Raw genomic sequence first — 15346 nt, 5'->3', positions numbered from 1 at the left:
ACTGAATGGATTAAATGCTGCTTAAATAATACATTTCTACATGGAACTCTAAATAGAAATCATGTTTAACAGCTGTTTTCCAGTGCAGTCCCTAAGGGTCTGTTCTCTGCTGCTTCATATTTCTATCAATGACTTGAGAGGAAAAAAAACCAAACATAAAAACATCACTGGTAAATGATACAGACTGGGGGAATGTTAACTAAAGAATACTGGAGCAGCAATACAAAGTAAACTGGATAGGTTGGCAAATTATGCACAAATATGAGCAAATACTCATTTCAGTAGAGCCAAACATAAGATGACAAACCTGGGAATGAAGTCTGCAGGCCACAATAGCAGGCTGAGGAATCTACCTGAGGATCTGGCAACTTTGGAAAACATCTGTGGGGTTGTGGATGAAATTCAATCTCCTGCATCATAAAGTAACCAAGGGACAGTGTAATCTTGGGGCATAGAAGCAACAGAATCTCCAGGAACAGCAGGGTTTGTACCCTTATCCCCTGAAGTGGTGCTACACGTCCTGAAATCTGACCTTCACAATTCAAAGTAACACTGGAGAATCCAAGGGTCAAGAAAAGAGGCAGTGAGTGAGTAAAAGGCATTTTTCTGAGATTATATTCTAGTGGATGCACAAGTACTGACCTTGCAGCAACAATCCATAGAAGACTTAGATGTCCACAGTCATCCCCACTGGCTTTCAAATCCATGGCATTCACTGGAGAGTGAGCCCTAAATCTGGAAGAAAAAATAATGCTCACATTCCCCTAAAATCTCCTATTAAAAGAGAGGCTGATACATATTCACCCATTTCAAAAGATTTTTAGAACATGTGAAAAGTTTTAATGCAGAATAGTTACAGTCTTGCTTTGTTTCCACTGATGTTACAAAAACATTTAGTAATTTTCTCAGACTCTATTTCAAGAGATCTATTTCAAGATATCAATATCTCTATTTCAAGATAAATGGGCATGAGAACCCACTGTAAGAACAATCATTATTGGCCATACTATTGATCATGAACTTCAGTTTGTCCCTTACAACTGCAAGTTGGCAAAAAAATCATAGAATTACAAAATAATTTAGGTTGGGAAAGACCCCCAAGATCATCAAGCCCAACTTGTGACCAGTTACCACCTTTGTCACCCAGCCCAGAGCTCTGAGTGCCACATCAGGTGTCCCTTGGACACCTCCAGGGATGGTGACTCCAAACCTCCCTGGGCAGCCCCTGCCCACCCTTTCTGTGAAGAAATTCCAGCTAGTATCCAAGAAATCCTAAGAGAAAGACTGACAGAACATTTTCACCTCTACAAGAGCTGCACGAAAGGCTCAGAGCAGTTGCTCCCCGTGAGAAGGGGAATGAGGGAATCTAATGAGCCTTGATGAGCTGCTCTCAGCAAGGACAGCAGTAAATACTGAGGGATCACTGCCAGCCAAGGCTACACTGGTGCAGGAGAGACCTAAAGAGAGAAGATTTATAAATCTCTTTGCAGAAAAGAAGTTGCATTCCATGGTTAAAATCCAATCCAATTATTTACAACTGCAGAATTTCTTTGCCTCTGCTGGGAGGACAGGACTGAAAACCACCCCCTAGAAACCTCTACTTGCATTTATTCTGCTTTTCTGACATGAGAGGAGCCCAGGAGTTATCCCAGCATCTTCCCTCTGTGTTGTGAACCCTGCTGAGATTTGAAAGGAGACACTGCCTGGTCAGGAGGAACTGCTCATTCCTCCACTGGATCAATCCCTTATTTGCTTGCATTCCTCAGGCAGGGCTGAGGTGCTGTGAGCCAGCAGCCTCCTCTGCAACTGCAACCTGAGAGGGAAGAGGCACTGCATGATGAATTCCCACCTGCATCAAACACCCTTATCTTCTTCCCATTTCTTGTGCCCTCTCCCACTCACCTGGAACTGAACACTTCCCCTTTGTTTTATCTTATCTTGGAAACAAGGAAATGCCACGAGTTACATGTCAATATGACCTCTGTGAACTAGGAAAAAGCTGTCTAATGTGATGCCTTGTGGCTCCATTAAACCAATTAAAGATGCAGCTTGAATTCTAGCAGTGTTGGGAAAAGAAAATATGCTTTAGGCTGTGAGTTTAAAAAATGTAAGGAGATTGGAGATAGAGATCCTTCATAAGCTGAGCTTACTTAGAGGTTTCCCACAATTGACTTTAAACTCTTTTTCTCCCCCTCATTTATTGAATATTTTCACTTATATATTTCATGGATTAAATTGAAAATGTTAGCTTCTTAGGCAATCTAAAGATTAACTGGGGAAACTGGAGTGACCTCTAAGAAAATTATTAGCAATTTCCTTTTCATTGTTTGGCAACCAATGAAGCAAGCAAGATGAAACATTTGTATTTATGAGATTTTCTTTGCTTTATCAATGTACAAATTCCTTCCCCCATGAGGACTGAGTTTCAGTTTCACGTTTCCCCTTATACTGCCATATCAGACTATACTGTTTGACCAGGAAAAGTTGAGGTATATTAGTACTTTAATTTAGATTCCCATCTACCAGAAAGGACCCAAGTTTCCTGATGCTGTGAGGTAGAAAAAGTAATTTCCGTTACAACATGAAACTAAGCAAAGTCAAACAGACCTCAAAAACTTCTTAAGGTCTTTGGAGAATGGAGGAAGACAATGTTCCTGCATGAATCTTATTTGCTGATGTCCAGACTGGATCTGAGGACAGGTGACATTAGATATATGCCAACAATATTGATACATTTTCACTGCACAAATTGCCACAGAGACCTTTTCCACACACAGCCTTTGCAGCAGTGTGCACTGTTTTGGTGGGGGATGTAATCTCATTTAATAGATAAATTGGTATGAACTTCTGTATGGGTGCCTATGTAAAGATCTCATACACATCAGAGCAGTTTTTTGCCTTTCCTATAGAGGAAAAGCTGCAGTGAGTGCTTACAGTGACATGTTTGGTCCCTGGCAATACCAGTGTGACAATACTGGGGTTTAGGGTAACTTCTGGGTGCACATAGTGCAGCACTGTCAGCAAGATTTGACAGAAAGTTACCTTTGATTACTTTCAACTGCAGTTGCCTTTGAATTCAGTCTGACTCATATAGGAAAATAACTAGCAAAAAATGCAGAATGGAACAGGTCTTTACAGATTACTTAAAAATGGTTAGTATTTTTTTAATTCCCACACGGCTAGTGAGGTCAAGAAGCCACTTCCCTGTGGGCTTGTCTGAGTGCAGAGAGGACCTGCAGCCACTGCTCTGCCACATCTGGAGATACTCGATCCTGCATGAAAAGAATTGGTGAATTTGATGAATGCTTTGCTGAGATGAAGCCTGGAAAACCTGCCCTCAGGTGAGGCAACAAAATGCATTGGCAGATATCCCACAGAAATACAGATTCTGCTCCATCAGATGACATTATCTAGATTTATATTTCACCAGCTTTGTTCTCAGTACGGTGGAGAAGTAAAAGATTTATTACCATGAATGCAGAGAGAGAGCACTCACAAATTTGGGAGCTACCCAGATTTTACCCTCCCAGTGTAACTCTTTTCCAGGAGTGGAAGACAGTCCTGTTTCTACATCCAGCATCCTGCAACTGCCAGCAAGGGAAGGAAATGATTTCTCCACGAAAGACAGGTGAAGTGAAGATCACCTCCTGGTGAATGAACTCAGAGGGGAACAGTGAGAAAATGCAGTGTACTGACACCAACCAACCCAACAGACACTCTGGGAGCAAAGAGCTGCTTTTTGACATTGCACCTGGCTGGGACATCTTCTCTGGACAATAACAAGGTGATAAATCACAGTGAGGCAGATGGAAGAGAAGAGTTTAACTTCTGACCCAGCCACTGAGCCTTATCTGTTAGCAGATAAGAGGGACCCAGATTAAGGAGATCACTGACTGTAGGGACAGCTCTCAGGGAGAGGAGGAGCAAAAGGTTTCCTGTCCCTCTCAGTTAGCACAGCAGGAAGGACATAGAACAACAAATTTGACACAAATTTTTTACTAAAAGAAAAAGAAGCTCAGCTCAGATCCTCAGTCAAAAGGTTCACTCCCTGCACTTTCACCAACAGTTTCACAGACAATGTAGTTTGTGCCAGTGCTGTGTAAAAGAATTGATATGAAAGACTACATCCAATGCAAAACACTGTGGGCAAGAAGGAATGAGCACATTGAAAGTCATTCTGTATCCCCTCACTGCTCAAAGTTAAATTGAGCTACTTGTTACTCTACAGAGATAGCTCTGATTAATCTTATTTCTGTCCTCTAAAACAAAATATGTGGATTACCTTTTCTGAAGCTGTATTCTAAGAAGCATCCTTGGTCTGAGAAAATAACTAAATGTTTCTGTAATTTTAGTGGAAACAAAGCAAGACTGTAACTATTCTGCATTAAAACTTCACATGTTCCCAAAAATCTTTTGAAATGGGAGAATACAGATCAGCCTCTCTTTTAATAGGAAATTTTAGGGGAATATGACATGCATTTAGCTGCTCTGTGGAATGAGTAATTTTAAAAGCATTTACTCTGAAAGAAAATGCAGTCATTCCTTCTTGCTTCTCCCCCACACCACACATGCACAAAAGGAAATGTTTTGAGAAAATTACTTCAATATTGCTATTCTTCTTGCAATAGAGGCCTTGTTACCAAGGCAGGACTGAGACCATTTCTGGGGCTGGGAGGGGAGGGCAGATTGATGTTTAACTGGGCAGAATGCTTTGTAAACTGGTAGAAGGGAAATGTGAATCGAAACAAGCAAAGAGTGTTACTGGTTTTAGGGAAAGGTGCAGGAGCCTGGCAATCCAGGGCCAGTCTGGGGGGAAATGGGGCACAAAATTCCCTGAGCTGCAGTGGGAAAAGGGGAAAGGCGATTGTGTGGCAGCAGTGGAGCAGGAGAGCCAGAACAGCAGGGTGTGGGCACTGCTCAGTGAGGAAGGGCAGGAGAGGAATGAAGTGTTTGTCCAGCTGCGAGAAGAGGAAGGTGGCAGCTAAAAGGAATTCTGCAGGTGTTCTTTGGCAGTGTTGTAACTCATCATCTCCACTGTTTTTTCCCCATATGTGTCTGGGATCTACAACCCCAGTGTCTGCAGATAGACCACAAGTGCCTATATTTGGTATTTTCCCTCATTATGTTCACTTCTGGGGTAGTTCTTGCTCTGAATTTCAGGAAAGGGGACAAACATATAACCTGGGACATGTTGTTTAGCAGATTACCCCGTGGACAAGTGGCACGATTGTGCCACCAGAATGAAAGCTGAGCCGAGCTGACAGGCACATCACTCTATAAGTCATGAATTTTAATGAATTTTAATGAATCTAGAGTCTGGGGCTGGTCTTAAAAGTACTCAGTAAAACTGCACCAAGGCTTCCCTCGCTTATAAATTATTGGCATTTATTTCACCAAGGAAAGATACTGAAACAGAATCTTTTGGGTCAAGGCTTCATCTTGTTCTGTTACTACTTTCTGCCCATGTAATTAATTCAAGTAAATCTTTTAGGATTATATTAATGTCTAGCTATGAGGAGAAACAAGTACCCTTCCTCTATTTCAGACTTTAAGAAGATCCTTTCTGGCTCACCCTGTGCAAAATTCCTCCTGAAATCACAGGGAAAGGAATGAAAGACTGGGCACTTTGAGCTTTTCATTGCTCAGAAAAAAATCTCTGAAGCAAATATAATGGGAAGTTCCAGTAAGTGATAAACTTGGTCTTTGGCTGAGGTCATTCAGCCTTTTCTCCTCGCTGCTTAGTCAGGATTCTCTCACCACAGAATTGAAGTGTCTCCCCTCCCATTTTCAGGATGTGGTTATTCCTAAGGACAGCATTCATGGGGAGCAGCTCAAACCAGAGCCCAAAGATGTCAGGAAATCACACAACACAATTGTTGTGTTTTGAGAAGCCTCTGATTTTCCGTGAGAAATCTGCGAATTCCTAAGAGGGCACTAATTCAGTGAGGTTAACCTTGATCACATTTTGAGAACAAAATCTGCCTTGATCCACTTTCCTGAAATAATTAAGATCATAGCTGCCTATACCCAGAGTCCTGAGTCCAAATACAAATGAATGGAATCATTTATAAAATCACTGAATTCTCATTACAATCAGCAGGAGGATCTGGCTTCTCTGAACAGCAGAAAACCTGAGCATTTATTAATTCATCAGATGCAGACTTAGAACCCTGATTTGAAGTGATTATATTTTGTAATACCTCATGACACATCTCACTGATTGAGGAATCCACCCACACCAAAGGTGTTAAACGTTCCTTGACTTTAAAAAGATGCAGCAAAGCCTTTTTGTTCTGTTCTAGTTCTTCTATTGCTCTCGTTGCAATGTCATTCTGGAAGGCAATGAAGAGCCTGATTTCCTATGCCTATCCAGATGGAAAATATTGCAATAATCCAGAAATACCCTGGGCAAAAGTGCCTTCACTTTGTCCTGCTTTTGGAGAGCCTTTTGACTATTGACGATGATATTCAAAATCAAAATATTAAGTCTTTTATTTTACAGCTCCTACTGGGAATGCTAAAATGCAATGTTTACAGCAGCCTGTGCGTGCTGAGGCAGCTGATTTTTGACAGACAAAATCACAAGAGCAGCTCATGAAGCCAAGAGTCTTCATGTTTGCAATGTCATTCAAGCTGCAAAGATAAGGACAAACCAACTCATTACTCCTGTGGGGAATCTGGATCCACAGTTAGACCTACACAGGTAAAAAATGTGTCTTTTCTGAAAAGCCACTCTTTTTTCAATTGACACTTCTTACCATGTTATGATTCACATTGTGAACATGTTCCTGTGTGGAGCCAGCAGAGAAAATCCTGAGTCATAAATAGGATTTCTGATAGCTAAAATCATAAACATGTGGCAATAAAGCCACATAAGAGCATCCCAATGACTGGGCCTAGAGCAAGACATCTGCATCTTCCTGAATATTAATCACTAGGAAACGTGTGCTCATCTCTGCCTTAAACCTTTCCTTGTTTAAAATAATTAATCATCCCACCCTGCTCGTGTGAAGCATTGCTTCACTTTCTTATTTCTGTCATTTCTGAAAGCTCCAAAGAGACCCTTCTGCCTGAGGATGTGTCCTAAACCAAAACTGGCATTCAGAAGTGAATCCCATTTCCCTTAGAAATGGCAGAGCCTGTGATACCAGGGATATCACACACATTTATCTTCAAGATCACTTTGGTCCATGAAAGGGAATATTTTTAACCTTAAAAAAAAAAAAATCTACAAATCTAGGGGAAATATTTTTGTTAACATTCCCAAAGCTGGCTTGCATTTACATTTTACTTGTACTGAATCACTAAAAGGATTAGGAGGGCAGTCAATCAGCGAGGAGGAAAAGCAAAGTTTATGCAGAGACTATTTTTAGATTTGCAAGCCCCATCACGAGGAAGCTCCCAGCTCTGGGCACAGCCAGGAAAGCACCGACGGTTTTGCAAACGAGCCCCGAGCCAGCTCCGTTTTTCAGGATGCCTGTTTCCTCCCCAGCTTTGCGGGGGAAAATCAATATCTTGTTTTCAGATGTGTAAATGCAGTCGTCTCTCCAAAGTGCCCCGGTCAGTTTACCACACGTTCAGCAGCTGCTTCTTTCCAGGCTATCCCACGATTCCCAGCCTATGAGGATTGACAAGGCAATGATAAACTAATGTGCCCCCTCAGCTCTGTGCTCAGCCCATTGTTCGGGCAGCTGAGACCCTCTGCTTCTATTTGCTTTCTCCCACATACATTATTCAACAGCCCAGGAAAAGGCCAAGAACCTCTTTCATTCAGGAATTTTGTATTAAAATAATCAATTTCAAACTGAAGCAGGGAAGGGAGGCTTGCTACAGGCCAGGCCTGTTAAATAAGCCACCAGCCCCTGCCATTTGCATTGGAATCATGTTATCATCAGGCATTATATTATTATATTTCTTAGCCATAAAAGGAGGAAGAAGCCTCAGAATACTTTTCTCTCTCTCTCTGCAAGGACACTAATTATAGCAACACCTTCCTGATGGCCTTTTTTTGGCACTATTTCCATTTATAAGGGTCTATATAACAGGCTACATAGGCCACAACTTGATTTAGAAATTCTTAATTACAGAAGCGGATTTATAGTTCCACAACAGACATAGAAGCTGGATGTTAAAATTAATTTACAATACTTTTTTTAATTTTTAATGTTGCAACAGAGGGGCAAAGGCCTACTGTTCTGTGAAATGTTTTCCTGGCATTAGAACATATTTGGCAGTGCCAGAAGATGCCCAACACTTTCAAGTCATCAACCACATGACTTTCAAGGGCAGCATTTCTTCTTACAGCACTACCAGAAAGGGAACACAGAGATAAAGGCAGGACAAGTCATCACTGTTGCATGTCATGTTTGGTTTTTGTTGTTTTTTTTTTTTTACTATGACACATGCAAGGAAAATAAGACCACCACCTTCAGAAAAAGGCAAATGTGTCACTTCTACAGCCAAAGAACAGCAACCTTCTGAAAAAAAAAAAAAAATCCCCTGAACAGAGGCATTGCTTTTTATGGTCCTGATTTGGTCTATTTACCAGGGTCAGTTCTCCTCATTCACCAGTTCCTGCTGCACTGCTGAGTTCTCAGTTTAACTTTTCCTTTCCCATTTCTGGAATCTTGTACATTATTGACAACAGCACTTTTCATTTCCTCACACTTGCCACCTTACAGGTCAATAATACAAAAGAAACACTGATGTCAACAGATAGAAAAGTATAAAAACCCCAGGCCTGGGGCTGTGGGAGTTCAGGGGGAGCTTCTTACTGCCTACAATGGTATTGATCACTTCTCCCTCCTGTGATCGTGTTTTCCTTCCTATTCTCTTCGAGATATCACGATAGCTCCTTGTTATGAACGTTCCACCCACTCTTTGACATTTCTGCTAACCAAGGATTGTCACCATTGTTTAGAAATGATTGATGGAAAGACTTTAGCGAGTAAAACAGACTTTAGGGAGTAAACTTTGTATCTGTTTTACCAGGAGCATCATCAGCCTGGTGAGCACAGGGGTGGCAAGGAACTAACTAAAGCTGGCTCTGAACCTGGTCTGCTCAACTTCATTAAAGGCAAAAAGCTGCACTAAAAGCCCCAAAGTTTCTGCCCGGTGTCTAGGCTGTGAAATCAAACCAAATATCAAACTTCAGATGCTGTTTTCAGAAGTCTGAACTTGCAGCTCAGTGATGAATACAAAATAAAGATATTTGCCCAATTCTGATATCAGACAGAGGATTAGTTTTACCAGTCTGTTCTGATGCTGGCACTGAAGTTACACATTTAGAGATTGCTATTCTGACAGGAAAATCCAACGAATGTTTGATGGTGGAAAGACACAACCTAAAGTGAAAAAGGCTAAATGTCCTGGGATTTGTGCTCATGAGTCACTTCCACGGCTCAAAATGCTCAGTGAGTGAATAAAACATTCCAGAAAGTGCCGTGTACAGCATGAGGCATCCAGCCTCACTGAGCTGGTGATTTTTTGCCAGCCGATGAGCAGGGCCACAGAACTATTCAGACTTTTGTTTTGCACTCTGGAGGGTTTGGTTTCGTAACTCTGCAAGAGATGTGCATGAGACTCACCTAGAGATGAGCCAGGAAAGCATTTCATTGTGTCCAGATTTTCCATGGGCTGAGCATACCGAGCCCTCCTATTTTTGCTGTGCAAAACAAATCAATCCCTCCTGTTGGCAGGGGCAGTTTGGAGGGGAGGAAATCATTGATGTGATGGTGGTCAGGTGCTGCCTGCTTGGTGGGGAGTCAGAGAGGAGAATTTAAATCTCACACCTTTGCACAAACTATTCACTTGGCAGAGCTGAGAGCAGCTCAGAAGCACAAGAGGAACCAAGTCAGAGCAAGATGAAGAATATTTAAGTTCTTTCTCCTACCAAGCCGTGGTTTCTGTGGGAAGGAAATTTGGAAGCAGCAGGAAGACTTGTGACAAACTGACCCAAACTGTGCAGGTCAAGAGCCTCAATACTGGAAATTCCACACTTTTGTTACAAAGCTCTACTTCTGGACATAGTCACCCATTCTATCAAACCCCTAAAATTAATTCAGATTATCTAAAATACAGCAGCAACCCCAAAACATTTCTAACATAAACAGCAAAGCTGGTCCCACAATGCACATGCAGTTTCTAATAATAGCAAGCATGCAGTTCCTCCATACTGAATTTGCAGCCCAGAAAGCCTCCAAATTAAACCAACCAGGGTAATAATATAATTGGGGGTAGAAAAAACGTTAGGAAGTGAGGCTGTGCTTCTTGTACAGCTCACTCTGTGTTTAAAAGAGTGAGATATCTCATAAGGTGCCAAAATCTTGTGGGCACTGTAAAACAAACTCTTATTTTTCATTCTCTTCTAATGAACTGATTCAAAGTGCACATTGATACAAGAAAGAATGGACTTCAAGAATCCATGCAGGCAAACTATAGAGTTCTTTTTTTCGTAGTTATGTTTACCTTTTATAAGTGTCTCACTAAGCTAAATGCTTTAGCAACTGTGGGCAGTTTCAGTTCCTCATTATTAGATCTTTGATGTAATTCTTCTCCAGTATTCAGCACGTGAATTTATTCTGCAATTTGCACTCAATGCCTGCAGTAAGCCCAACTTGTACAAAGACAAAATGCTGTCAACATTTATCTGCTGCTTTACACATGCCTGGAGCAGAGCAAAGAGAAAGTGGCAAGCATTGCTATGCCTGGACTCAAAACAAGCTGCATTCACTTGACACAGTGCAGGATAAAAGGCAGAGTACAGAGATGAAAAAGTAAAGGGGAAGGGAAAGAGTAAGGAAAAAGTAAGAGACCAAAAACAAGGGGGGAAAAAAATAAACTATGCAAAAGAGAAAGAAGGATGAAATCAAATACATGATCAAAAAGAGAAAGAAATCTAAATCTTAAAAATAAACTCAGCCCTGTGAGAGACTGAGTTCTTCCAGGAGCAAGCAGAGCTCCCCCATCCCTGCTCAGAGGAGCCCACGGGTAGCAAGATCTGCCCACTGCCAGCCTGGGTGACAACAACCACCACCAGTGACACACCAGTGACACACCAGTGACACACCAGTGACACACCAGTGACACACCAGTGCCACCAGGAACTCACATCAAATCCAGCATGAGCCTCAGCTCCATCCTCAGCATCCAAGCAGCACTAAGAAAGGAGTGATAGTCTGCAAATGGGCAGGAACCAACTTACACAGGGAAAGAAATTCCATACTCAAACCTGTGAAAACTCACCAAATTGCAGAGAAAATGTCCAGGTATCTCTGCAGTGTAATGAAAAACATTATTCTGGTACAGTTAGGAGGGAGAATCTCACAGAATGAGTAATTCAAAGAGAAGCCATATGGGTCCTCTGCAATTATGGCTACTTCAAAGCACAGGTTTTTCTCCTTGGAAATTGATGTCTATACTAAAAATCCTTGTGGGGATGTACAGGTTCCTTTTGTTTTTCTGAAAAAAATTGTCAAAATGTTATTTCTGTAAGGTAAAAGAAAATACGTATTTTTAGAATATCTAAATTCCAATTCTTTTTCCAAACTCCAAGAGTGTAACTTTTTATTATGTGCAGTGACAAAGGCTTTGGGCTCTGGGAATTTTTGCACAAACAGAAATTCCATTTTTATTGCTATCCTATTTTGCCTTGCCTTCCTTAAACAGATTTTGAAGAAAGAGAGGAAGAAAACTAAACCCTGCTATGCATCATGCTTGCAGATGAGCTGAATGGTTAATTACACCCCACAGGCCAATCCTGGGAGGTGCCAAACCCCACTGGAGTCACCCAGCAGCACTGGGACTGGCCAGGGCCCAGCACTTCGTTGGGAAGATCCTTGCCAGGACCGACATGAGCTGTGTTGTGATAGCCCAGAGCTGCTCCAGAGAAGAGTTGAGTGTCCTCAGCTCTGCCTGCCTCTCGCTGGGATCGAGAGCTCTTGGCACAATCCCGCCTCAAAGCTGCCTGGCACATTATCCCATTTTGTAGGGTGATTGATTTCAAAGCAGAGCATATGGGCAGCAGTGCAGGAGCGCTGGGGTGAGGGGATGAGCCCCCAGAAGGGAGCAGAGCCACGGCCAGAGGAGCAGGGCAGTGCTGCTGCCCCTAAAATCCCCCACACGGCTCCAGTGGGCACAGTCTGAGCCCCCAGTGCAGTCAGGGGGAGGGGGATGGGGGCCGTCCAGGTCCCGACGTGTTTTCTGTGCTAATCTGAGAGCTGGCCCAAATCCCAGCACTTGGGTCACTTGTACACAGGGTTCTCATTGTGAACCGGGGGGGAAAATGGCAGCCTCTCCATTGGGCTTTCAAACTATGCATTTTTTAAAACTTGTGTATGCATAAGCCTCTTATTTAATGAATGACTCCCTTTGTATTTACATGTTCCACCATCCACAGGACAAATAGGGTTTAGTGGGTTGAGAATGAAAACTTCTCGTCCTCGAGGGAGGGGGGAAAAAAAATAGTTGCAGCTATTTTATGGAAGTGGTAAAAAATCAATTAGCTTCTTAGTTGTGGATCTTACCTGATCTCCAAGGCACTCTGTGGACATAAACATGTTCTTTCTTAAATTACATATTCCACAGCTTCAGTCAGAAAACAATTCTGGTATAAATGTGACTGAAATCCACTGGTTTCAATGCAGCTGAATTCAAATCAAAAGTGGTCAGAAAAGTTATTTTAGGTTGCTCCAGATCATTATCCTAAGTTAGAAGGGTCTTACCAGACCTGAAGGCTTCTTAATCTTACACCTTTTTTTTAGTCCTCCCTTTAAATTCAGCTGATAAATGGAATATGTGAAATAATAAATAAATATAAAATACATGGCAGAAATAATTTCAAAGGATTTAGCAGCCAAGATAGGAATGCACAGAAAGCAGCATTTTAAGTTGTCTTGATTTCCAAAAGGAAATAGTTATAAATTAATTCTAGGGCACTCTGATTCATTTATAAGAGTGGTTCAAGAAACTCTTCAATATTAATTAGTAGCCTGTGAATTCAGCCTATGCAATTATGATGAGACAGTTCTTTGGGTATGAAAGAGCTAACTTATCATATTTTTGAATTCGCCATCTATAAGCTTGAATATTTTTGTATTTCCATATTTCTCAAGTAGCACTTAATTTAATCTTATCCCCATTTCTTTCAATAAACCATTGTTGCGTCTCTTAAGCAGCACAGCTTCCTCCTCTAACTCATCTCCCCGTGAAATTGGTTTAATGAAGCAGAAAGGTATGAAGCATTAACAACACTGGAATTCATGTGGTAGCACTTCATTTTTCAGAGGCACTCACATTTCCTACCTAATTTATAAAATCAGCACACAAATGATTTTTATCACAGCCATTACATCAGTATAAATTACTGCCTTTTCTATAACACGGCAGTTAGTCAAACTGTTGAAATTATATCTATTAGTCATAGAGAGGAGGAGGGAGAAAGAAAAACTTGTAGGAAAGATTTAGTGTAAAATAAGGACTGATAGCAGCCTTATTGAAACACTAATATTAATTTACCAGATGAGCCCCAAGTGCGGCTATTTCGCAAAGAAAAATTAAAAATACACAAAGTAAAGCAAATGGGTCAATTTGTAAGGAGCCAAAAAGGAAACTCAGCAAACAAACCAGGCTATGTCAGAGGCACTCAAAAATGCAATGAGGGAGAAGTTCCTCACATCCAAGAAGGTAACACATGCCTCACCTCCAGACATTGCCCCACATGGCACCCAAGCTTTCCCATTCACCCCTTTGCTCTGGCACTGGTGTTGTGCTTTGGTGCACGGCAGCTCCTCCAAAATCATCATTATCCTCCTACATCTTCCACTGGCACCTCCTTCAATCCTGGCTGCTCCTCTCCAGACTAGTGGGAATCAGCCCTTGCCACCCAATTTTTGCCACAGAGCAAAAATATGATTCCTTCTGGGAAAATCTTTACATCCTCTGCTTTGCCAGGGAGTACAACCTGCTTTCCCAGGGCCTACATCCCAATTCCCAAAATCCAGGCTGTAATCCAGCCTCCACACTTTGCAGAGGCATCACACATTTGAAAAGACTTCAGTCTTGCCCTGCTCTGTAAACAACACCTGTCTCCACCAGATCTGCTGCTGGGATTTCAAGTGGATCCGGGACTTCTTTTCCTGTTTGCTGTTCCCCAAGCTTGACTCCTTCCAGAGCTGCTCTGTAAATTCACTGTCACCTGCCTTGTCAGATCTGTGCCTGTGTGGAACAGCCACCTGAGAGGGGCAAAGCAAAAGAACATCAGGAAATACTCTTTCACATTCAGGAAGATGCTCCAGAAAAATCTGCTCTCCCCATAACTTTTATCTTCACTCTCCCTTTCCCAATTATTTCCCCTTGATGTGCTCCCTGCCTTGGATCTGAGGCAGGGGCCATGCCTTGTCATTTGTCCTCCCACAGCAGCCAGCACAATGGGACACAGGGCTGCAGGGACACTGCCTGATGCCACTGGCATTAGGGGCACTAAGGATTAAAACCAGTTTAAGAAAAAACCCAAAATCTGAACTGATTGGATTGTCAGTGCAGCAGCAGCAAAAAGCCTGCATGGAGCACACAGGTCCTGCTGCCTGTCCTTGGTGTGTTTTCCTTTGTATTTTGATCTCCCACGGCTTATGGTTTTTATTAATTAGCCTTTTCCTCTCCATAGCATCAGGGTGTTTTTTTCCTAGCTTTCTGTGTTTCCAGCCCCCGGAATCCTGGTTTAGCAGTGTCTACTGATGGCACCTTGTGGCTAACCCAGAGAAGTGCTTGGGAATAGGGACCAACACGAATTAAGCCGGGAAAATAGCACGAAAAGGCTCTAACAGCAGACCAAACCCCTCCTGCCTCAGTGAATGCTGCAAAAAAATGGTGCAACTCTGCATTCATAGCCACAGAGGGCACAGGCCTGCCTGCCTGCTCCCCCTGTGTCCCTGCCAGAGTCCTGGGATGCAAACAGTTCTCCTGGCCCTAAACCTCCTCCCAGCAGGAGGCAGGAGAAGGGGGCAGGGGCCTGAGGCTTGCCCTGGGCCAAGTGAAGCGGCAAATCCGGCTAATCCCCTGTGTGAGGGCAGGAGAGAGCCGGGCTTGACCTGCTCCCAAGAGCCCCTGAGAACCAGGCCAGCTTTGCTGGGTGCCCTCCTTCTCTGCAGGGGAGAAGGTCAGCCTGAGCCCAGGCATCGGTGTGCGGCCTGCACTGGTCAGTGGAAGCAGTGACCTCCACAGCAGAGCCATTTTGGCCTGCACTGGTCAGTGGAAGCAGTGACCTCCACAGCAGAGCCCTTTTGGCCTGCACTGGTCAGTGGAAGCAGTGACCTCCACAGCAGAGCCATTTTGGCCTGCACTGGTCAGT

General features: G+C 42.7%; 1 long non-coding RNA gene across 1 annotated transcript; it reads left to right on the top strand.

Moving 5' to 3' along the window:
* Positions 1–490: 490 nt before the first annotated feature.
* LOC146437301 (uncharacterized) lies at positions 491–9115 on the top strand. Its single transcript, XR_014852175.1, has 3 exons — positions 491–587; positions 6503–6703; positions 8992–9115. It is a non-coding gene; the product is annotated as an uncharacterized LOC146437301 (long non-coding RNA).
* Positions 9116–15346: the final 6231 nt, after the last annotated feature.

This window comes from Lichenostomus cassidix, chromosome 4A, assembly GCF_008360975.1.
Source record: "Lichenostomus cassidix isolate B80296 chromosome 4A, HeHo_3.0, whole genome shotgun sequence".
Taxonomy (NCBI): Eukaryota; Metazoa; Chordata; class Aves; order Passeriformes; family Meliphagidae; genus Lichenostomus; species Lichenostomus cassidix.
The sequence above is the reverse complement of the archived record's forward strand: the minus strand, read 5'-3'. Positions and strand labels throughout refer to the sequence as shown.